At 38.1% G+C, this 23,981-nt stretch overlaps 1 protein-coding gene across 7 annotated transcripts in view; it reads right to left on the bottom strand.

The window, feature by feature from the left end:
• Positions 1 to 23,981, bottom strand: part of LRRC4C (leucine rich repeat containing 4C) — a 146,587-nt gene that overhangs the window by 7,025 nt on the left and 115,581 nt on the right. The window lies entirely within an intron of this gene.

The following is a 23,981-nucleotide window of genomic DNA, read 5'->3' as shown; positions in this document are numbered from 1 at the left end:
TCAGTGTAAATCCATAACCATCCTGATCAGTGGCAGGTTTTCTTGTAAGGAGGGACTTTGATTATAGAGAAGTCTCATACCATTCCCAAAATATGGCAGATAGTAAAGATATTTTTCTAAACTCCAGAGATCCCTACCTGAAACACTGGCAGTTTAGCTGCTGTTGACAGCTCACACGTAGCTTTCTAGCATGGGGCCCTGAGAACAATCATCTCAGCAACGGAGCTATGCAGAGACCATCGTTTCATGCTTACCTTGATGCACAGATTCTTTTTAAGCACAGATAAATGTACTGTCCTTATTTACTATACAATACACTGTTTATGATACAATATGATCTAACACACAGTTTGATTGATGGCTGTGCATTTGCCATAAAAAAAGCCAGACGTGATGCTCTACGCAGCTATCCTGAAAATATATAATGTATCACTTATCAAGTAATTAAATTATCAGGATACAGTTAAACCACCACAACTATATCACAGGTCAAATCTCAACTAAAACCGCTAAATCATAACAACTTTCCTGCAGGCTTGTGCCAGAAAGATAAGGAGMATTAAGATCACTTTTTACAACCAAAAAAACCATGTGGATGCATTCAGAAAAGGCACCTTTGCTTCACTTGATGCAGCACAATAATGTATGCTGTACACCACACCTTTTTAAAGAGCTTATTGAGAAAAAAGCCTTTGCAAAGATATCTGCATTTTTTAGTAAACAAGCCACTCTACGGTTACAAATTAAATGGCAGATTTCCAAACATATGAAGAGGAGAGAGGTGCATCAAGCAGCTAATTATGCTGGGAAGTCTCTTCCGGTTGTGTCAGCACTGGAGCACTGAGAACAGTTTCTGTGTAGAATAGAGCATGGAGCACAATAATAAAAATAGGCCTAAATCCCAGGACAACCTCACGCAGAGGTGACTCTTTCAGGAACGCTGAATACTCCAAGGATGTCAGACTGATCCCCTTTTGGCAGCAGTGCCCACAGGGGAAGGCGGGAGAGTTTTAGTCTAGATACCAGGGAACAGGCACGCAATCTGTTTCAGCTGCACAAAATACTGAAACACATTAGGGCAAACCCTTGTCCCTGAGCAGAGACTGAACCGTGGGCAGGGAGCTCCGCTGGGGTCAGAAATCCTCCACCGACATCTGCTCTGCAGATGCTCCTGCAGCCTCAGATTCGTGTCCCCATATGGCTGTGCAGGGGTGGGCTGGGGGAATCACGTCGCTGTGGGTTTGTTCACCATCCCTGCCCGCTCCCCTTCCACCTTGCGGGCCTGAAAATCCTGTCCACCTGGCCCAGCCCCYGAGGAATCACACGCTTCAGCTCTAGAGAAGTGCAAACACTTTGCATGCTGTTTCCTCTCCCTATATGCTACAACACCATTTTCTCTCGCCACAGAATTTCTCTGCCACCAACAATGGAAAAAAAAATGCTCTGTTCTTCATAGAGTGCTACAATAAACAGCATACAAAATCAGTAAAGAGTAAAAACAATTGCAAGTCCTTTTCTTCTTAATCCCCTGTTTCATTTTTCTTATAGCTTGGTTCCCATCTGAGTTGAGGTTTTTTGTTTTGGTTTTGCTTTTATACTAYTTTATTGGGAGAACTCACTGCAACTGGAGAGCTCTGTACCCTTTCCTCCATTCTTAAAAATCTGTTTTCCCTTTTCATTGCTGTAGGACTTTAGAAGTCTCAACAGCAGTTTGGGGAGCCATTGCAATAATGCCTAACAACCTTGGAGGTTTGAGAGCCCTGCAGCTTTTATCTATTTGGTTTTTACTTTATTTTTAGTTAAATGCAGTGGAGAGCAAAGACTGCTAGATAGGCAGCTCTGCAATGCAGCTTGATTACTCTCGAGATTAAGTAAATCAAGACATTCACCATGCAAATTATTCTTCTCTTGGTGTGTTTCACTGGCTGGCTATGGGACACAGCCCCTATTCCCCACGGCCCTGTGAACCATGTAGGTGTAGGAGGTTGTGCTGCCATCATTGTGCCATGGATACTGCCCCGTTCCCTTCCTCAAACCCTCTAAGACTCGGCTGAGCTAGTAAGACACTGACCTGTAAGACCTAAATGTGGTTGGACACATTTAATCCTACTGAATCACCATTGATTTCAGGGGAGTTCAATCAAGGATGAGTTTGATCCAGTCTGCCTTTTTCTTCTTTTCTTTCATTTTGTTTTACTGACAACAGATTTAGTTTCCAGCATGATTTTAACCCTGTGTTTTCCAGGACAATTTCATTTTTCCACTCCTACATTTTCCTGAGGTTTTCTACCCGTCTCCGTAACTTCACCCAACATAAATGAGGTTTTGTTTGTTTGTTTGTTTGTTTGTTTGTTTTAGAAAAGGAGATATTTAGTGCATGTTGGTCCAGGCAAGAATATTTACTTATTAACCAGAAATTAAATATATTTCACTGGCTTTTCAAACTACTTCAGCCTGGCAAGGCTCTTAATTTCTAAATTCCCTTTTTCTCCCAAATTTCATTTCACTTTACAATTGGTAACATTTGAAAATTTTACAGGGTAAACACAGAAAACATCACATAAAATGTAATCGATATTTCTGTATGAAATAACATTTTTTATTAAGAGGAATTTATTCATTTCTTTGTTGATCCTTGTACTTTCCCTACATGTCACCTGAAAGGTAAAAAGACCAAAAGAGTCCCAGCTTCTCTGTTGGGACGGCTCACAGGGTGCAAATGGAAGCAACCTATGAACTGTTCATAATCAACTGATGTAAATTCATGTAATAAAAGGCAGTGAAATACAGTTAGGTTCCAGTCCACCCAGAAACATTCTAGAAATTTAATTGGAATTAACTTTGAAAGTGGGTTAATTATATTGCATTAAATCTTTTTGTGGTCACTCTTATTTAGAATCTCATTTAAGCTACATTGAATCAAGGCCACTGTAATTTTAATGAACAGTGTCCATAAAAGAATGTAATCCAGTTTAGTTAGTCCATTTTCAAAGTTAATTTGGATTCATTTTCTTGAGACCTCATGTTTATATTAGGAACTTTCATTCCGAATTGACTTTAGCTCAATTCAAACCAACTGCATACAGGTAAAAAGGTTTTCAACCTCATCAATGATCTCTTGGGCTATTCAAGCCCCACTTCACTCTCCTCACTTTGCTCATTCAGTTGATAAAACACCGTTTCTCTGAGAGGTGTTTTTTTCCTTTATCTTCCATATTCTTTTGGACAGATATTTACATGGAAGAAACAAGGTGACTGCGCAGAACTCTTTCAATTACGTAGAGCAGCACGCCGCTACCCCTGTGAAAACCATGCAACAAACCAAAGTCTATATAAACACCATCCGGAAATTATTATCTTATGCTAGAAATACCTCAGTAGGTAATGCTTAAGCTACAAAAGCTCTATAATTATTAAAAGAATGGTTTCTTAATCCATTTTTGCTTTATTATCAAAGTCATATTTCCCCTTTTGGAAGGTAACTATGAACAACAACAAAATTAGTAAAAAGGCAATCCTTAGTAAAAAATGGCAATCCAAAGCAGTTTTCCAAAACACTGCAATTTTCATTTCTATCATATGGGGGGTCATCATCCTGGAATACTGTATTATTCTACACAGTTTTAAGCAGTCTAACAATGATTGAAGACTATATCTATTTAAAGGTATTACAGTTGCAACTGTTACATCATTTTAAACAACCTAGTTTTGGTCTTGTAGACTATTATCATTTCTTTCATATGGAAATATTAAATTATACAAATCAACACATTTTTTCAACAAAACACCACAAGATTTTTAACTAGTAGACAAAATTCTGCAGGTCAAGGCCATGGAAGGCCACCATACAGTGTTTTAAAAGATGCAAAAGCAAAAAGCGTGTAAGGAGGGCAGCAACCAAGCCTCTAGCCCCAATGCCTTCCAAAGTTTTCTCCCTGCTCACAGTCTCCAAAAAGAAATGTAGGAAATGTCAGATCATAACACCACATAGTCCAACAAAGAAAGCAATCAGTATAATGAAGACCAAAGATGAAAACTGGCAATTAGAATATATACCTGTCCTTAAGAAAGTTACTTCCTAACCTCATAAGATTAAGTTTGTTTTTTTTTTTTAATGCCTAAACATAGATGGTTTAACATCCTTTCCTAAATTACAATTTGCATATTTGCCTATTTAAAGTGCCAGTGTTGAATATTCTCATTACTTACACAAAGTTCTTCTTTGAGCCCTGTTGAGTCCTTGACCTCAGCAGATAGCATAAAGAGACAGAAATATTTCTGCCAATTATATTAGCTTAATGAACATATAATGTCATTGTGAATCAGCAGTATTTTCTATACTTTGGCAACAGAGATGCTCTTGTAAACTTGAGTTCACCTAGAAAGATCTTGAGATTATTTTGATATTAACAAATCAGAGGACAGTCCACTTCACTGGCATCATGCTTTTGCTTTACGAAGTGTAGTTTTTCCAACATCATTTTGCAATTTGAAAAACAGAGCAGATTGTGGGGTGAAAGGGAGCTGTATTAAAGCAGCGATGCAAATTCTGCTGCAGTGCTTTTTTGCTATGAATTAAAATCTACCTAAATACTTCTATTCAGTAACACCATCTCGAGAGCGGGGTTTTCCTGTTTTTAAGGTCTGAGTTATTTGATGTTGAGCTGGAGAAGTGCTGGGTAAGTATTTCATASCCTTGGTAACTCTAAACTGTATTGCTCGCATGCATTATTCTAAAAGACCTTCTGTGAGAAATATCCCTAGCTAAATAACACACTAAAACACTAGAGTCCATTTTGCATCACTGCATTTACAGTGACTAACTCAGTCCAAATTACTCCCTCATCCTGCTAATAAACAAAGAGACAAAGAGGGAAAAGAAAAAAAAGGACAGAAGATAAAAAGTTAAGGCTGCAAATAGCCTCGAGTCTGGCAAAGGATGGTTAAACTTCTTGTCCTTCGTAGCTATGGAAACCCCTTAAGGTAAAAGTGGAACACAGGCATTTTGTGGCCTGCAATTTACAAGCTGTTTATTTAATTATGAAGGAATATGAAACTGTTAGGGGCAATGCAATCATCATAACGTGATAGCATTTTGGTTTAAAAAAAAGAAGACAGGTACAGAGAAATAAGTTATTTTTTTGGAAAATTACTTGTTTTAGGACTTTATGAAACTGTAGCACATTGTTTTTTTACTGAGATTTGATTTTTTTTTCCCAAAAGGGTGTGAAGAGCCAAAATTAATAATATGACATTTTGCAATAATATCCCTCCATAGATTCATAGTAATTATGTCCGTTCTATACCYAGTGAACAAAACCAAGGTCAGAGTGTATTTCAATTAAACCCTAGGTGTTACCAAAGTGCAGCACAGCCAGAACAGCAAGCACATTATTACCAGATCTATCACTGCTGAGCAATGAATAGGTCACAGGTGCTCTTGCATGCRGTATTTGTACACCTTCGAATATTGCTAGTGGGAAAATGCTTCAATTCAATTTAGGGGGCAGCATGTGAAATAAAATTAAGAGTGAAGCTATGTGATGACTCATGGGGCCTATAACAACTACCTGCAAGTATTTTCCAGGATCTGAACAGCGAACTCTGACCTGACGCTTCTGTCACTGGGAGCTGCATAAACATGGGGACTGCAGTCCTTTACACCCAATGGACTTTTGACAATGATCCATCCTTCACTGGATTGCCTTAATAAAGCATCAAACATAAAAGTATCATCACAAGGCCTCTGAGAGAAAAAAAAAAAAAAAAAAAAAAGGCAGGTAATGTTAATTTAGTTTATGACTGCAGAAACTGAGGCACTGACACATTCAGGCAGCTAGCAAAACACAGGCTGGGTCTACGTGACATTTTGCAAACACAGGCGTCCCACTCCGCGCTGCCTCGGTGCAGGTGCCTCCAAATTCCAGCCRCGCAGCGACGGCGAGGGCAGGTTAGAGTGCTGCTGCCCCTGCGCCGCGGCTCTGCCATGGCCCAGCTCGGAGCACAGGGGCTCGGAGCGCACGGGCTGCGTGGGAGCGGGGGCACACGCAGGGGGGCTGTGCGAGAGTAGGGCTCGCAGCCAGCCGCGGGAGACCGCCCGTATGGAAACGCTCTAGTGAATGTCGCCAGCAGGACTCAGGCCCAGAGCTCCAGGATCGCATTTCCAGAGGAATATACTCTTTGTGTGCCTATTAAAGGGTGTGATGGTGTTTTGGAAGACCAATATGCTACGACATTTAAAATTAAATTTGATAAAATATTAGAAAATGTTCTGTTCTATTCCACAGATTGATGATAGTGTTTGAACACCTTCCAGGAATGCATTAAATACCTAAATTTGTCTTTTCATAAGTGTGTTTTTTCTCCCATCTTTTCTCCTAAAAAGGACTGTACTCAGGCATGTTTGGTTGGTATTAAGTATCTGCTCCTAGCTGTTGACAAGTGTATACAGGACAAGTTCGAACAAATACAGCATGGGCTTAAAATGGTAACTTAAAATATTTGTTAGGCTGTTTATTCTTTTCCAAAACTCCCCGGACTTCTCCTAATTTCTTAGGAGAAATATTTCTATTTCTCACTTTTCCCAAGAGAACAGACCACAGAGGCTGGTGACACTGGATCATCTGTCATCCAGTCCCGTCCTCCCCACAACAGGAATAGGCAGGGACTCCTGGGGAGCTACCATCACCTTTTCCCTGTGGACTGTTCCCAAAGCTTTCTCTCTACAAGGCTTTCCAGGATATGTGCTAAGATCTTCTGATGTTTGGCCCCAGAATGGTTTTCATATAAGCTTCACATCAGACAGGGTTTTGGCAACTCTGAAAAAGCTATTCAATGTAAATGTTTAAAAGAAACAGAAATAAAATTGCTGCCACAGAACTGAAAAAGTGGCAAAATGTGATGTTTCAAATCATTATCTTTAGCAGAGCTATCCAGGAGAGATTGAAATCACTCAGGAAAGAACAAGAGCTCCCATCGTGGGATCTATCTGCACTAACAGAGGGTGTAAATGGGAGAAAGTAATCATTAAGAATTTCAAAACTGTTTCACAGTAAAATAGGCAAACTGTCTTCTGGTCACATCCACATAGACCATGACAATATGAACTCAACCTTTCCCATCTGCCATAATTATATCCTCTCAAATGCCAATTGCACTGCACCTCTTGCCAAAGTAAAGAAATGATGTTTCACAGAGCACAGCGCTTTTGAAGCACAGCACGTTCCACAACCATTTTCACTCTGCTGTCTGCTTTGAGCATCATAAGTAAAAAGAATTATGTATTTTTTCTTTGAACAATTTTAGTTTTATTTAAGAGTTAATTTCAAAGTAACTCTTTGTTACTATAGACRATGAACTGTGTCTATAGACATTGAACTAAGGCACTAGCACACTTCTGCATCATGGATTTAGATGTGTTTTTCCAGGTTATCCAAAACATAGCATGTGCATATCTGCACAGAATATAGGGATTGATTCAAAACTAGTAATACACATCTGTGTGGAAAAGTTAAGTGCTAATTAAGAAAGCTCCTTTGAATGCAACATGATGAAACTCAAAGGCTTTAAATGAGTTTGTGATAAGCAGTATCAACCCCCAAGAATCATTCTGCCATTTAAAGTCTTTAAACGGGAAAAAAAAAAATAAAATAAAATAAAAAAAAGAAAAAAAAGAAAATTCATTAAAACTAATAGATTATTTCATATAGATATGTTTTGTAAACTGACAAATACAGTTTTATATGATGGAATATTTATGTAGTCTGCTTATAGACCATTCACTGAAATCACTGGCCAAATTCAAAGCATTATAGCATCAGTATGAGATTGATATGGATATAGGAAGGTTAACATGTACCTTTTTAAGCAAATCAGCAGATTCACTGACGAACTACTACCTGCTCCAAGTTAACCATGAGAAAATGTCCTGCAAAAGGAATTCTGCTCGCTTGTTCATCTACTCAGATTCTGAGGTATTCTGTATTCATGAGCTGATCACAGACTTCCATTTTTAATGAGACCATGAGACAAATCATGGGAATAAAACAGATTCTACAGAAATCAATGCAAGTTTTGTCTTTGATTTCAGTGGAGGCAGAGTTCCATCTTGTATCTCAATAAGAATTTGCATATTACTGTTGWTGAAGGCACGAGGGCTTTGATGGCATCCTTTCAGGATTGTTTTCAGGGAGATGGAAATTTAATTTTAATTTAATTAAACTGTCATATAAAAGGAAAAGYAATAACTGAGCTAGCTGAAAAGACAGAGTTCACGTATGTGAAAGTGCACTATGAAACATAATAATTTTATGCTTGAAAATATTAAGATGTGAATATCTTGAATTGTTRAAAGATTCCAAGCCATTACACACGAGTTTTTAAAATTTGTACATAAACAGAATGAATCCAAGGACCAAAACGAATTTGAAAATTATCTCTGCAAAACAGAATAAATTTGAATGCTGATGTTATTCAAGGATATGAATTTGTCTGTTTGCCACAAAGAATACTCTGCTGACTTGTATAGCAAATATATTTATTAGAGACAACAGTGATACCACCTGTTATTAAGAATGTCCAACATCTGCCATTACAAAACACTATTTTCAGTTCTCACCACTTGGTAAAATTTTAACCATTTCCAGACAAAATACTCCCTGCTAGGGATGTATCACTCTTGCAAGAACATGGAACTCATTTTTGGAATACACCCAAGTACTAAGTGCAGGCTCTTTTTTCATGCTGTGCACTGAATGGCACAGGGTTCCTATGTTAGAACAACCACAAGGCAGCCAACGAATTTTGGACACAAATACACACATTTATGTAGGCACATGCATACATAGTATTTTCTGTGACTGATAACATTTTCTTGGCTTCTTTTCTATACCATCTATTCCAGTGTATTGAATGATGATAAATACATTAACAATTGGCAGACAGTTATTAGTAGGGGATCATTTAAATACTTCAGTCAGACAAACATACTGAAAAAGCAACCTTCCCAAAAGTGTGTTGCTGAAGCCTTTTGGCACCATCAGGCCCTCTTCTCTTACCAGACTATTCCACATCCATTTCATGCAGTTTAGGGCTGCTATAAGCAATAACCGTACGTACTTACCTACATAAGCACTGATGCTGCCTTGAAATACAGGCTTTGTACAAGTGTACATACCCTCAGCACCGCTCTGCCTAGGAGACCCTCATTACACAGAAGACTATTTAGTCTGGAAGCTTGCAAAATTAAATGCCGAATGTTTTTTTGCTATTTGGCCAACATTTCCAGCTACAGCCACTTGTGAAAACATGCTTAATGGTGGCTATTAAGAAGTAATTGGCCATCAGTGCCTAACCTCCACCTGCAAGGATGATGTCAAAACCTGGGTTTCAGTACTTTGGGATAAATACCTTCATTTGTTTATTTGCATTGCTGTGCATATGCTCAACACTTAGGAAAGCTCAGAAGCTGACAAGATAAAAGAGTAGCAGCTAGACCCAGTGACAATGGGCAAGACTGCAACGYCAGAGAGGCGCAGAAATCTCTTTTACTAGACCTGGACTGGAATCTAAATCTTGAAAGGATTTCAGGGAAGAAAGGAGGGCTGCTGGGTATCACAGATAAGGACTAAGCACAGATTTAAGAACTTCCTATGCTACTGCAGCCATAGCTTTAAAGCTGACACTATCTGAGAGAGGATGATGGAAAAATGAAAATATTTGTATGTGAGCTCATCTGTGGCTCTGAGGAAGAAAAMGAAATGTGATACACATAGTATATTCTTGGGGCTTCGCTTTATTTTAATTCTTTCMATTCCAGAAAGTGTGAAGGCATTTTTTTTTTTCCCTATAATTTTGCAGAAGCTGGCAGAATTGATCTAGTTCTTAGATGGGTAAACTAGTAATGCTCCATTCTAGCCGACGAAACCAAATTGACTTTCACACCAGCTGCAGTTTGGGGCCCTTGTTACCCTCTAAACTAGCTCGACCCATTCTTCAGGAATATCAGGAGGTTCTGCTAATTAACCACAAGGAAAATGTAGCTTCAATGCCTTTGTTTTAACAAATTGCTGAAATCTAGRAGGAGGTAATAGGACATTTGAAGACTAGATTTAATTAAACCTTTTTTTTTTCTGAACAGTAAGTCTTTTCCTTTCTCTCTTTTTTATTCCTTATTACTGTGAAATACAGGGTTGCAATGACAGCTACAAAATAAAAGGCAGCAGTCATACCCCATGATGAATCATGAGAGTTCCTTATCTCTAACCTTTACAGTTTGTTTTGTCTGGTGTGCATGGGATTTAAGAGGTTTTACACTGACTAATGGATGATAATAGCTTACAGGTATATACTAATTTTCATGTAGAAGTTCTCCTGTGAACTTTAAATGCTATATAGCAAAAATGCTATATTGTGTTTTGCACAAACAAAATATAGTGCATCAGAGCCACCTTTTTCTCCACCAAAACACAGCTACTTCTGTAAAAGCATACAGAAAAAGCATAATAGCTTTTTTAGGGCATGCTGTGCTATGTCAAGAAATCCTCAAGAGTGTTGCCTTCAACTCATATTGCAACCATAGTTTGGGAAATATGGGGTATTTTTCTAGGTTGAAAATTTATCTACAACATTAAACTTCCCCTACTGTTTCGGATGGTGAATTTTGGGGAAAAACAAGTGCCAAGTGGAGTGCATTCCTCATGTGGTTGTATCATGCCATGGAACAGGCTTTCTGTTAGTGCAGCACTAGTGTGCTGCTGTAGGGCTAGCATGGAAGAACAGCTTCCCACTATGGAACTGCTAACATAGCTCCTTGCAGTTGCCTGTCCTACTCAGCAGATATAATGGGTTTTTTTTTTTCCAGGACAGGCCACAAGCTTGGTATGCAGTGTGAAGAGCCCGCGACTCTATAGGCTCTACTCAACAGCAACATATGCATACTGGTGCTCGATCCATCTATCAGTATTTGTCAAAAGATGTGCTGGACAGTGTCTCCTACGCTGGCAGCTGTCTTCAGTGAGCCAGATTGCTTGGCTCAGATGACAGATTACTTGGGAGACAGTCAGCCATGCCTTAGCTTACGTGTTCTTTAAGGTGAAGAAAAATTCTGCAAGGGGGTAGCCATCACCTGGCAGAACCTAGGAAAATGCAGTTATTTGTTCTTTAGACTATCATCTGCAGCAAGGGCTGCTTCCTTTCTACTTGAAATGGGCACAAGTTAAAGCTCAGTGGCAAACAGGGGGATTTGAAGTCCTCTCTACAGGCAACCACAAGAATGAGAGAGCAAACCTATATTAAATTTTACCATAATTCTTTACGGCTGTTTAAGGAGGTAGAGTTCTCGGCTGCTCAACAAAGCAGCCCATCAATGTAAACTGCAGGACTGCAGTATACTGCAGTCAGTAGGACAGCCTTAATAGTCTCTCCTTAATAYACTGAAGTAGCATAGCATGACACCTTTCAGTTTAATTAAGGGTCTGTCCGGAACTTACAATCTAAAACTTCATTTTTCCTTCTTAGTAAGTACTAAATCCTCCTTTTAAAATTTCATTTACCTGCAGTACGGTGTCAAAGTTGTCAGATTTCTGTTTCCTTAAACGTAGTACAAATTGCTAAGTCATTTAAAAATTATATAGCAGCAAAAAGCACAGATTTTTTCTTTTAATGGTTCGGGGTTCTTTTTTTCTCACCAGGATCCCTCACATTTACACTAAATACAGCTTCATTTCTCAAAATGAAATTTAACAAGCAGTACTTAAGAGTGAGAAAGGCACTTACTAAACTAAACTCAATTGCTCTTCACTGCTATTCTTTATCTTCCAATTTTTCCTGAAAGGCAAAGTGAGAAGGTAGTAGGGAGTGAAAAGAATAATTTCATTAGTGATTGCTGAGCAGGGAATGCAGCCACCACAGAGGTTACCCCTGAAGTTGGTGTGGAGCTATTGCTGTCCKTTCCTTGAATTTGTTTCTTGAACTGGGTTCACCAGTTCTGAGCGAACAGTTGTTCCCTTGCAGCTCACAGGGACTAACACTGACTCCATTTACCACAACCTTCACTTTATTTTTTCCCATATTACCAAGTAAGGTTTACAGCTGGGTACAAATTCTAAGCAGAGCACTGCGTGTTTCTTTGGCATTCACTCTTTCCTTTCTTCYATACACTAGGATGAACTAGAGGAAATCCCAGGAAGATGCTCTACAGAGACCTTGTACCATGGGAAGTTTATAGGTCATGCCAGTCTGCCCATGATGGTGTAGTACATCATCATGATCATTATCATCATCAGTTACATGAAGAATGGCAAAGATCCAGACTATATACTTCAACTACAGTAATCTGACTTTTCATCCCTCTGGAAAGACAAACAATCAAAAAAAAAAAAAAAAAAAAAAAAAAAAAAAAACCACCCACCCCAAAATCCCTCTCTTCTCTATACACACACCGAATTTTGCTATTTGGCAGCACTCTTTTCATAGGATGCCTCCAGTTCCTTTTAATGCATGAAGATCATGTCATTCCACACAAAATTAATTGCCAGTTATGGCTGCTGAACGAGTGCTTTATAGCATGAAGAGTACCCATACAAAGTCCTGACTGTGCTCGGATACTGTTTACTGTCAAAAGCAAAATTCACAGGGCAGATCCACAGCATGTATAAATCAGTGTAGCCTCACTGGCAGAAGAACTGGCTCACTGCATCCATTTCGATAGTTTCTCAGTCCCCTGATCCAACATTTTTATCCAAGTGCTGACGATGGATAATTGAGGATGAAAAGAAAAAAGCAAAAAGGGGTCCTGCTCTCTTAGTTCATTGTTAATGAAATAACAGTTGTCAAATACAAAGATGAAGATTAGCACTTTAAATATGTCTGGTATTTAGTGGCATTCAGCTTGTTATATTCTTAGAAACATTATGTTTAATGGCATACTTTTCAAAAATGTTTGACCTTTGTCAACAGAAGGGTCAAAGGATGTCCTACAACTTTTTATATCTCTGTCTTTTAGGATGACTATTGAATTTCTGTCATGAAGGATGTTTCTGGAAATTATGGATTAAATGATTACAAATACAAGGAATTTAGTGATTAATATTGCTGAGAATATTCTCTCTGGAATTAGGCATTAAATGGCGGAGAATATGAGTGCTACTGATGCACTCTGATTTGCCAAAGCTGTACGGCCAGTAACCAAAAAATTCAAGATCAGAGTTCAAGGGTCCTTAGCTCAAACTTTCTCATCTAATGCCTATTGCTCCCTACATAATATTAAATCCACCATAAGTTTACTGTCATGATCAGCTGCACGTTCAGTTGTTTTGAACTACAAAAACCAAACAATTCACTTTTTTTACCTCCCCTATTTGGCCAGATCTCTCATTCAATCACTTCAAAAGTGAACCAGAATAGTTCCTTCCACATATCTATATTACATCTTTCATGCTTTAAAAATGTACCATGCTTGATTTTACATGTTTTTATGTCATTTTTATCCTCAGGGAAGTGCCATATAAAGCTTACCACTATTAGGCTTTCATAGGCAATACAAAGAAATGTCTCTGTTTAAAATTACAGATGCATCCTAAACATGAGTTAACAACTTATACTGGAGAAGATCACAGTCTTCCATTATCTTGAGTGTTTGATCTTAATAAGGCCTGACTGCACTTCAATCAAGTTAGAACAAAGTGTGCAAAACTATCAGGACTGCATTCAAAAATGGCAACTATAATCTTTGATGTTTTGATTCCTTTCTTATCCATTCAAAGGCATGTGCAAGCTAATAGAATTTTTCTCGTTGCTTAGAGCAGCTGTTTGCAAAATCTGGAAACTATAAAAAGACTTTGCCAAGAAAGTGTACTTCAAAATTAATCTATAGTTGATTGAAGACCTGAAGCTCATTGTCAAAATTGCATTTAAAAGCGTGATTTACTATAGCTACAGTGTAATTCACAACATTTAACCAAGAAGAAAGTGACTGATATTCACTTAAAAGGATAGAGCTCTAAATCCTGGACATGAAAATATCACTTATCCAAACATATCAGGCTTTCAGGACRGTGGGTTTTTGTTTGTTTTTTTTTGCCTTACCATTGCCTACATGTAATATCTGATACCTGCAGTACTGAGCAATCATCATAATTAATCTTAAAGAGTTTTGTAGAAACACTTCATAGAGAAACACTGTCTGTAGCATAGKATAGCATAAGCATAGCATGCAGACATGACAGGGAGAAGCATGAATACATGCTTTCATTACCAGGGCAACTTTATGGACGATGAAAGCTACTAAGTCAAAGGTCTGTGACAAACTTTTGCTCTTTAAATACTGATTGCACCTCTAATGAACAAAAGCTTTTTTTTTTTTTTTTTTTTTAAGTGGCTGTTAAGAGTAGCATAAAGCCTTTCGAAATTGTAGCAGTACAAAATAGTACAAAACTTCAGCGAGCGTCATAGCCAGATTTTTCTGCCTTTGTTACCAAGAGTCAACACACAGATTGTACAACGGTAAATAAAAATTTGGAGCAACGCGTAAATCATGGGTCAGAGAAGGTAATCAAGCAACAGATTCACCAGTACTGAAAGCATGGTCTAAATTACTTAAATATTTAGAACTGGGCAAACATTGAAGGGCAATGGTGCTGTGGAAGGGAAAAAGAGATTGAACAGAAGAAACAGATACTGCACATATTGAACTGGCTCCAGGTTCACTTCTATACTAATTCTCTGCCTATGGTTTCCCATGCGCTACCTAGCATTCCTATATAATTTATTGCTGTTGTGATGCAGATGCAGTGACATGAATGACTATAAAAGGAAAAGGTGGATTGGGCTAGCATTAGTCAGATATACAAGATTTTCTTAAACTCCTCAGAACAAGCATGACCTTGAGCTTCAAAATTCACAGTATGAACTGGATGACTGATCAACCGAGTCACTTTGTATGGTCTCTGCTCCCATCTCAGTGACTGCAAGATGAGCACTTTCAAGGCAAATAAATTATCACTGAAGTTTGAGTTTGCAACTGTAAAAGGTGCTTCTCCATGCAGTTAAAACATAGTCACGTATTTTTGCTGCAAGRGGGCACAGTAATAAACTAATAAGGCCCAACAGAATTAAAACTCTGGTTCTGTAAACAAATTACGGATTATTTTCCCTACCTCTTGCTCACTCAGAGCAAAGCCGAGTGGTGTGTGTTAAATTTGCTSTTAGTTGCAACTTTTGGGTGAAGAAGATAGTCATGGAGTTATACCTGTAACACACATAGCAAAACTTTTGTGCTGCATTGCTGAGGATTATAAATTTGCACCCTGCTGCTGAAAGATGCTGGGAGGGTCATTACTTAGCCTGAGCCAAAGCTGATTTGATCTTGAAACTCAGCAGAGCAGCTTCCTGACTCAAGATCATACGGTTATGTATTTTTTCTCGATAAAGAAGCAGATTAAAGAAAAAAAAAAAAAGCTCATCTGAGTTAATTACTACAGCCATATCTGGCTCATTAGTGCCATAGATTCATGTGGTGTGAAAACACAACTGAAAAGGTCGCACTCCAGTAAACTAAACAAGAAAAATGCTCTTTTATAATTATGAATGAAATGAATGAAACAGAATTTTTGATTTACAGTTAATTATTGCTTTGACCACCTGACTTATCTATAATTTAAAGCTAAACAGAAAGACAATGCAAGAAACATGAGGCTTACCACAGAAATCTAATTTTAATTTTATTCTAATTAGAATTCATGTCTTTTTAAAGATGCCTTCTTAATATCCTTTCTATTCTTTTTTTTTCTTGACTTTTTCTTCATCTTTTACCCACTTTCTCAAAACTCTGCCAACAGAATTTACCAAACAATAGGCTGTTATGCAATACACTGAAATGTACACAGAGTTTTTGATAATAACAAAATTCAGAGGCCTGGAAATACTTTTCCCAGAGCCTGGGGATAAAAATCTAAAGAATTTAATTTCTATAGACCTTAAAAGAGAGTTTTATCCATGCTACAAAATAACCCCAAACCACTATCTAAAATAAATCATTTTTAATTAGGTTCTAAGGAAGAAATTTTAGTCCCAGTAAAATYTTTTGAAAAACACCTTTTTTCCACAAGACTCCATATGCTTTTATACTCCATTATACTCCATATGCTTTTAGAAGAAAAGAAGTGTTAYCTTCCTTAATTTTTGCAAGATCTCTATTTTTTTCATCTCCGTTAAAAGCTACATACAGATAATCTCTCTCATACATATTTTCTGGTAGGTACACTACAAATAAGTACATATATATAAACATACATATGCACACACACTTAGAGGAGGAATAGACTTAAGCCAACATATGTCAGGGTAATCAAAYCTTTAATTCCTAAAATAGGAGTAAGGTATCTATTTATTTCATGCATCTGAGCCCAAGTTGTTCATTGTAGCTTGTTATTGTTTTGCTTACTCTTACTTTCCTGGACTTTTTGAATGTACTATCTTGGATTTAATTGAATAGAGATAGAAATAGAGACCTCTCACTTCTAAGTCAGAAAGCAAATCCTGTTTTGATGCCCTCTATCCCTAACAGTCTCATCCCTTTCAAGTTCCTACAAGTGCTGTACTCTAGACAGAAATGAGAGATAATATGCATGTGAGGAAGAATGGAATTATACTGTACAATGAATGTTTATATGGACAGCCTGAAACCACTACTAGTCCTCTGAGAGAGCGTTAGGAGACCAGAATTTAACAACTTTAGCATAGAGCTGTGCAAATGAAAGAGAAGTGCTTCTGGGGAGAGGAAGTGAAACAGAAAGATGAGTGTCTTTGCTCTCATTTTCTGTTTCATAGAACAACTGTGCCTTAAAGCTGCTAAGACCAGTTCCTCAGAGACTTTGTTTGCAAGGATGCAACGTGAGGTTCCAGGCAAATAAATCATCTTAAAAATGCTATTTCATCCTGTCAAGGACTTCAGGACAATTATCTATTCTGTTGTTAGCTGAGAGTTTAATACATATACATATATATATATATATGTAAAACATACAAAGCATACATGGATCACAGTCACATGCTTATAAAAGAGGAAGGCACTGAAAGTAAGGTCTTGCCAGAAAGAAGTCACTCACTTGCCTGGCTTTTTTTGAGGGCAGTCTCATGTAATCTCTTAATTTGAAATCTAATTATGCTCTGCTGCTAAGCGCTAATGCACAGAACCTTACACATGCACGGAGATGTTTCAAAGGGCTTTTCTCTGAGGAAAGTCTGCAATAYCTATTTTGAAATTAAGGACCCAAGATTAGGCCTTCACCGAAATGAAGCTAATCTCTGCACAGTGAACCACAAGTCCTAATGAGCAGCGTACTCTATTAGGGCAGACACAAACACTATCAAAGTCTCCATCAAATGTGTCTAGTGGAATAGACAAAGACAGGCTCTTATGTGATGGAAAAATTCTCATCTGTAGCTCATGTTTTGGTGCTCTGAAACCTTGAAAATGAGATGACATTATGCACAGAGAACATTTTATTCTTATCACCAACATATACAATTCAATCAAAACTGCCACAGCTTAAAAAATCCACAAGGATCACTATATTTAAAATTACATGATCACTAGAATTTGCTATGAATTTCAAAGAACAGCTGTAGGATGGATAATGCTTTTATACCCCATTAAAGCTATCTTAACTTGTACATCCTTATCAAGGTTCCACTATTTCAACAAACTGCTGCTTCAAAGGAGCGTTATCTGAACACACAGTGTTCCATACCAGTGGCCCTGCAATCAGCAATAAAATATAATGAAACAACGTTAACCGCACAGTGGGCTAGCCTGAGCAGCACGTAATTCAATAAGTTTTGTTAGTTGGCCGAGGCAATTCCTGTCTGTATGTTACTTTCTACTGAACTTGATCTGCTTAAATAAAGCACACACATTTTACTGCATTTGCATCAAAAAAAAAAAGCTAAAGCAGCAAAAGCAAACCATGTCTAAAAAACATTTTACTATTCTGACAGCTTGAAAACAGAGGGTATCTACCAAGTTTTTGATCTACCTATGCTCCAATTCTTGTCTGTGATGTTTTTTCCTCTCATGATGCAAGCATGTCATAGCTTATCCAGAGCAAACCTGCAGCCAAGATGAAGTACATCTTGGTATACCATAATGTACACCATCTTAAAATAATGTACATTAATAAATAATAAGTAATAATAAATAACACCATCTTAAAATCTGCCTTACAAGGAYTGTAATAGGTAATGGTCATATAGATATTTGTATATGTGTATTTACATATACAATACTTGAAATTATTTGTATTTTAAGAAGAGTCCATCCRAAATGCTAATTCAGGTTGTGTCTAGCAGTAAGGATGGACAGAGAATTAAAAAAGAGAAGATCAAAYACTACATGTCACTGAGCTGAAGCAGTACTCTGGGATGGCATGGACAGCCCTCTTTCTTGGACATCTGTCTTGGACGTCTATATTTAATATACAGGTGCTTCTTACTTAAGAGAAAAATAAAGAATCTTTTTATACCTAAGGGATCTGAAACCACACAACTGATACCAAAGGCTATTTATTCATTTCGCAAAATCAAATATGTAATCTCTTAAAACTAGTATCTACTACAAAATATTTAAGTGTTAGCACTTTGTGCCAAAGTAAACAAGCAATTTTCTGAGACATTAATTACAGAAAAGATGTTTATACAGACAATCATATACATATAAACATAGAAGAAAATTAGCAAAAACGGCATCTGTCCCTTCAGAAGCCTTCAGTGCACAAGCAATTATTTCTTTTATTTCTTAACATAAGAGCCAATGGTTCAGAAGGGATACCAGGACTGACTGAGAGTAATGYCAGGAATTGTCTGAGAAGAGTTCCCTTAACCAAAAGCATGAAAGTTTTAGTTATTTGTCTAAGCATCCTCCATATTAAAACTTCTCTAGTGTTGCCATCCTGCAACTTTTCACTGAAATTACTGGTTAAAAAATTTGTGTATGTATCTCATGCCTGACTTGGAGCTACCTCCGTGTAATGCTCCAAGGGGAAAGGCCACATGTGCAGTCAGATGCTGCCCTCCTGCATTTTTATATCACTATTTCTTTAACTAGTTGTCTAATGATGAATAATCTTTGCCAAATGCAAACATTTGGCTATAAGACAAAGCAATTACGTCCTTGAAATGCCCCTTTTCTGCACAAGAGTCTAATATCTTCTAGCTCTACCAGTAAGGCTACAGCTCCAAAAATTTGAGTGTCTTATTTGTCATTGCAAACAAATACCATGATTTATAGACTTTTTTAAAGTAAATATAAATCAGCATTTAAATTAGCTGAATTTGTAGGATGTCTAAACTATTTTTTGCTTTGTAGAGACGGGAATTAAGTAATTTGCCCAAAATCTCACAGCCAATCTGTAATCTGACAGAGCTGTCATCTAGACCTGCSATCCTTTGCTCAGGTGCACTCAGTAAAGTCTGCTTTATCTTAGGCTCATTTTTAGCATGGCCCAGTGCTCTGCTGGATGGTCTTATCTGCAGGTGGCCACAGTCATTTGAGAAATTCATTCGTTTTACAGAAATAAGGGATTTTGGCAGAGACAGATCTGCTTACACTGGCCATTATGGTGGATTGTGACTACCATCAGATTTGCCTTTGACTATTCATTATTGATTATTATATTTGAGGGCTTTTCTCCTATGCAATGATCAATTATGATATGGTCATATGAGCCTTAAGTAAAAACACCACCCTTTTTCTCCTGTTCAAGGAGTTATTATGAAGATTAGATTTACAAAAGAGAAAAAAAAAAAGCATCCTGCTATAACAGATACACCTCTCATAAAACCTTGAAGCAGGAAAGATTTCAAATAGTACCTGCACTTTGTGAGTATTTGCAGTTCAGCTGAGTCAGAAAACGTATGTAAAGCTCTTCAGGGTTAATATGTTTAAGACCCTTAGGAAATTTGTTATATTTGTGTGTGGGAAGCTGCTGAACTAACAGGGTAGAACTGTGATATTAGCCAGGTTATCATCACAAAGCTTTYCCCATTCTTTTTACTTCATGATAGCATGAGGCAGACCAAAGAAGTTAAAACGCAAGAAGTAAATCTCTCTTTTGAAGCTGGGTACAGTGCATCAAATACATCAAATATTCTTAAATGAATTCTTTAAAAAAAGCTGGCTAAACACATGACCACATGAATCATCTAAACTCACACTTGTGATAGACAAAATGACTGTAGGTAGAAAAGCAAGACTAAACTGCACATACATCTGGCTCTCAGCATATGTTTCTTTCTCGGTCCAATTAAAGCCAGCCTATCATCATCACTGAAATGCTCCCGAGTCCAGCTCCAGACACTGAAGGGACTGTGAAGTCCCACAGAAGAGACTACAGCTCTGTAGTTTATAAAAGAAGTAACTGTTGCTTTATTTCCTTTTTATTTTCCCTTTTATTGGCCCCTGTCTTCTCCCCTACCCAATTCTCTGGTTACATTGTAAGGCACTCTGGGCTTATCTGAAACAGCAGGTTGCTGCTCAGTGCTTAGGGCAGGATCCGAGCCTTCCTGGTTGTCTGACCGGAGCCCGGATGGCAAAGGCCCTGCTTGCACGCAGCAGCTCGCTGGCTCATCCCACTGAATCCCAGTGCATCCCAGTGCAGCTGCTGCCGGAGCGGCCTGGCGCGCGCAGGCTGCAGGGTGTCCACATTCACGCACGGCAGTGCTCGGCAGCGAGGAAAAGCAGGGAAAGAGCAGCCCTGAACCACCCTCCCCTCAGTGTCCTGGTGCCTGGCTCAGTGCCCGGAGCGAAACCACATCCCAACTCTCACACGCAGCTGAGCAGAAGAGACGAAAATGCTGCTGTGTGCAGGGATGGTTGGAGCTGGACTTCCCAGCTCCACTCGATCCTAAAAGATCCTGAAGATCCCAGCCTAAATAATCCACCTACATTGCAGAAATTCTTTTTTTTTGTTTTGTTTTTTTTTTGCAGTCTTGCACAGCCATGCGTCATAGCGCATAGTGATGCAGGAGTGCCTGTAAAAGAGATGTAAAAGCTCCTTATCTGGCAAAGCTGCAACTCGTGGAGGCAGCTCCCTACACTGGGCTCTCCCACATGTGCCTCTCAAAGCCAGGGTCTCTCTCTCAATATCATCAATATTGCAACCATTCAAAACAGCACAAACCCAGAGCTTTAGCGAACTGACTTTAAAAGTTACAAACCTTTGTGTTTCTGAGGAAGCACTGCTATATAATTAGATAAATTTAGAAAGAATACTCTCCTTTGCACATGTTTTAACAGCCATCTGTGCAGGGTCTTTGTACGTTCCACGGAAGCGTTTCATACTGCCCGCTCTGCGAGACGGGAAGCTGGACGAGCACAACTGCTGGGCTGAGCTAGCGAGGCAGTTCTCAGCTCTCTTCATACGGGGAAGACGTTATGAATGGGGCTACACATCAATTCCAAGAAGGACGGATATTTTACTTTTCAAGATATCAGGGGACTACAGCTAAATACAATCTGAAAGGTGAAGCTCTTCAGATAAATGAAATTTAAATCCATCGACAATTCTTTTCRCTTTCATGTCAAAATCTACATTTTTTTACTGCAATTACAGATATAACAGTGCTAGTCTTCTAAGGCAACTTTGTTTAGTTCTTTATGCTGAGTGAGGGTTACTATATGTGAGATCAGCTTTTCTGCAAATAATCAGCATACTGTACTCAGCTCTTGCAGGGGAAAGAGGAGCTCTTTTGTTTTCTCTCCATTTCAAGTTTAATTTTCTCTTCTTAATCTGAGTTTTAAAGGGTCCCACAGACGYGTCAGCTATGTCTTGCTTAATGATGGAATTTCATTAGTCTGAGGTGACATTTTAGGTTTTGTTTTAATCATTTCTAGTGTTATTGCTTCCTGCAGGGAAGGATTCATTTAAATACGACACATTGCTGAGCACAGTAGAGACCTCCTTTGGCAGGATATAAGAAAAAATATCACTTAATTGCAGTGATACCTATTCAGACCCCAAAGAAGGGCAGAGAGTAGAGAGCAATACAGCAGTGTGGAAAACTATTAAGCCTGTCCAACTTTTGCAAAAAGAGTAATCAGAGGATAATGCATGCTTTGAAATTACTAATTACTATTATCTTTATGCAGAGAGAAGCAATTCCAGCCCYTGGGACCAGCACGACCAGCATCTCCTGCACCAAACATACAAATAAATATGTATATGCATGTGCAAAGCCTATGTTAAGGCACTGCAGACTTATTTGCAATGACAGCACCCCTTAAAAAAAACTCCAAATGTTCATTAACATGCAGTATACAAGAATTTTTAGAATCTGTAATAAAATCCTTTAGACCTCTGCTGTCAATGTTCAGCTCTATATTTCCTAAGATACCTAACACCCCTATAGATTTACATTTACCAAAGCCAGCTGCATTTATTAAAATCAATGTCCAGCTCCTGAAAAATTTTCAGTAATTGTGCAAGAGATGGTTAACCCCCTAAAAGGAAAGAGTATTTCTATAGATGTATTTTAGTGATGATATGTAAAAATATGACCTGAACATTGAAAACCATAGTAAGATACAGAAATCATTCCCAAAATTAATTTTGTATCGCTACTTTATTACTTTAGAGATCAAAAGCAAGCAATTTTTTATCACTGTTTTAATAACTCTCTCTGGATCTCTCTTTACTATAAGAAAATAGATTTTTTTTATCATAAATATCATGGAGAGAACAATCACTATCTTAAGTAATGAGATTATCAAAGCCATTGGACATATATTTAAATTTTACGTTATTTAGATACTTAATTTTCCATTAAAAAGGGGGATTTTACAAGAATGTACTATCAACAGAAAATTTCATTTAAACCAAAAAGGATTACTGGTCCCAGTAGTGGTCCCAACCACAACAACAAAACATTTTTCCTGCAATACTATGATCCAAAATCACAATTCTGGGACAGGGYAAGAACAGCGGCCACCAAAACTGATCGGTGTTTATGCACTGTCCAAGTTAAGAACCTGCGGAGTGCAAAGAGCACATGCATTAGCTATAAAAACTGTCAGCTTTAATAATTTATGTTATTATTAGCAACACTGTGTGAGCAGGCATGTTTCCAGAATTCTCTATATACAAAGCAGAGTCCAAAATTCATGTCTTTCCTCTGGTTAGGCTTTTTTATTGCATGGAAGCTAACAAAATAACTTAGCATTAAAAATATCTATATGTTTCTACACAGACCTTTTCAAAATTCACTGCTAGGAGGTTTCCTCCCTTAGGATATCCTCATCTTTGCTCWTCAAAAGAACCATTCCTACTTCCTTTATATTTAGGTCATGATAATGAGTTACCTGCCTCGGTGAGTCACTGTGCTGCTATTGACAATTCATATGATTTTATAATGAATTATTATTTTTTACATGTCAAATTATATTACCTTCGCATAGTCGGTCATGATGTTTTCTGTTCTCTGATACAAGTACTGGCCACATTCCTACCTTGCCATTTACTACAGAAGCAAGAGTAGTCCTTGTATAAATATCCAGTACTTTTTTCCTGTTTTTAATAAAATAAAGCCAGGTCTCCCTGCTCCTGAGAGTCAATGGCCACCTCCTAGATTTGATTTTATGCTTAAGGAGCTGAGCAATAACACCGGTCAAGAAATATTTCAGAAGACATTTTATCTTTTCCACAAAACCCTTGCCAATAAGACAATTTTGTTAAGGCTTCTAGAGCAGGGGGAAGCCCGGGCAAGGTGCCAGCCCCGTGCAGAGGCGATGCCAATGACCTGCTACAGAGCACTGGGCAGCGCAACTGGGAAGCTCGGTGAGCCAGGCTTAAGCTGATTCTCCCAAGTTCCTTGTTGCTCACCTCTGCACCGAAGCTTCTGTGAGAAGAAACACCCATTTCCTCAGCAGCCCAGGAATCTTAGCTTTTTGTCACTTCAACTTGATTGAAACAAAATCCCAGAATGCTCAT

The sequence above is a fragment of the Nothoprocta perdicaria genome, unplaced genomic scaffold (assembly GCF_003342845.1).
Source record: "Nothoprocta perdicaria isolate Ctin4 unplaced genomic scaffold, notPer1 scaffold_15, whole genome shotgun sequence".
NCBI classification, from domain to species: domain Eukaryota; kingdom Metazoa; phylum Chordata; class Aves; order Tinamiformes; family Tinamidae; genus Nothoprocta; species Nothoprocta perdicaria.
Note: the sequence above shows the minus strand (reverse complement) of the source record. Positions and strands in the feature narration are given on the sequence as shown.